Source organism: Penaeus monodon, chromosome 28 (assembly GCF_015228065.2).
Source record: "Penaeus monodon isolate SGIC_2016 chromosome 28, NSTDA_Pmon_1, whole genome shotgun sequence".
NCBI lineage: Eukaryota > Metazoa > Arthropoda > Malacostraca > Decapoda > Penaeidae > Penaeus > Penaeus monodon.
In genome coordinates, this window is record NC_051413.1 from 15,668,262 (window position 1) to 15,670,392 (window position 2,131).

A 2,131-nucleotide genomic window follows, 5' to 3' on the forward strand; every position below is an offset into this window, starting at 1 on the left:
AATCAACCTACCTGATTTGTTGGATTACTTCTGCCTCACATGGTGGGACCATAGAAGCATCAATCCCCTTTATTTTTCAAGGAGATTCCTAGGTCTGGCCTTTATTGCATATGCTCTGTCAAATACCCTGTAGCAATAGCTGTTTAGGGAGTGTGCTTGATTGGCTTTGACTCCATAGATCCTTGCTATGAACGACATTATTTCACGAATGGAATTTACTTCTACTTTCCCCAGAGTCATTTCGGCAAAAGCTGTGTGACAGTTTTTGCTTTCCTCAAAGATTTTGAAGGGACATTTCTTTCGTTTCTTGTAGAAAGCTGAAGTATAATCTGAACCAGTTAAGCATGGGAACCTGGAAGGGCTTGACACATGGTTGTCCCCAGTGCCTCACAGTTATATCGATGAACCTCCTGTTGTTAATGAATGCTGTTCCAGTCTCAATCCAAATATGTGCCTTGTGTCTTTCACTGTGGTTCAGTAAAATAACAGCTGTCCAAGTCCTTCCCTGTCAGTGTGACTGACAGGTACAAATCAGTGTACTGGCCTCCTCATAGTTGGTCACGAGTGCTTCCACCTCTTCTTTCAGGACCCTCTCCTCTGCCACAGAAAAGCGATAGCATGCTCCAAATTAGGATAGGTACACCTGACGCCCAAGCCCTTTAGTGCCCTTCCACTTTCTTTTACAGATGACACAGGGTACAAATCAAACACTAGGTGAACCCGCAGGTTGGTAAAGGAAGTGATTGGCCTTAAAATCCCTGTGGTCAAAGCTCCATATGTTGCTGTGATGTGATGTGGAAGAAGATGAAGTAGATAAATGCCATCTATGACCTAGGCATCAATAGGGCCAGGCACAGCTGGTGCAGCTTTACTTTCCAGAAGTTCTAAGAGGCTACTCTTGTTCGTCTTCACCATCATGTCATCCGAACTGCACATTGGAAGTGAAACTGGGTTCAGGGGATAAGTGAACTCTATCTCAAGTCAAGTTTCCTCTGACATGCTAAGATGACAAAACATCCACTGTAGTTGTTGGTAACAAATTATAAATCTGTTCTCTTTGATGCAGCATCAGCATTTACAGTTTGCTCTAGTGTAAGGTCAACCGGACTTCTACTGAATGATTTCCCAGTCCTCTTGATAGTGAATGCACCATTCTCTAAGATGCAATGTAGTCTTGGGAACGTGTGATCCATGTTTACTTTGCTGTTTTTCCATGTCTCCTGAATGAGTTTGATCAAAGTATTCCTTATACTTGGTGCAGAACTCGTGTGCTGATTGTACTTATGACCAAACATCTTTGTTCTCGCTGGATTGCAACTCTGAAAGTACCAGTTGAACCTCATCTTCACCCTCAAATGTTTGAAGGAATGCTCGGGAGTTAAGAACTTCAAATGCCAGCGCCAAGATAGACTAAAGACATTTGCATCGATTGAAGTGCTTGCCACCAAGGAAGCCATTCCAGGATCCAGATGTAAGTTCATCACTGTCTTTCAATATTTCTTTGCCCCCAGATGAATCTATTAGTTTCCCAAGCACTTTGAAAAAAAAACATTTTGATGTGAAAGGAGCAAGCATAATGAATATGTCATTGAAGTTTGGAGATTCAGTGATCTGTATTTGGATTGCTGGTTTGGCTGCATTTAGGTCATATGTTACAACACCATACTTCTGACCACATTCTTGTGCACATTTCTGAATGATCTTCATTGTCTTGCACAACATCTAAGGATGTGATGGGCTTATTGACGTTCTTCATGGACAGTACATTTTGCTCAGGAATGCTGTCTGTACATATCAAAGCAATGAATTCCACTCACATAGAAATGTTGGTCATCTGCAAAGCATAGCATATCCTCCACAGATCTATAGCCAAAGATATATTTTATCAGGACACTTTCTTACATCAGTGGTTTCATAATCATACAGGGCTTCTTTCGGCATTTTCTCCTGGACCTCCAGTTTCCGTTTCCTCACAGCTCCACTAGTCTGCTGTGGAGAAGCCTCTGTGGCGATGTGATCGGCTTTCTCTATCACCCCTGAACTGCTACATGCAGTACCTTTGTTTCAGCACAAAATACCTATTGTGTCATGCAGTGTGTCAGAACCAGATGAAGTCTCAGGTAGTTCAATG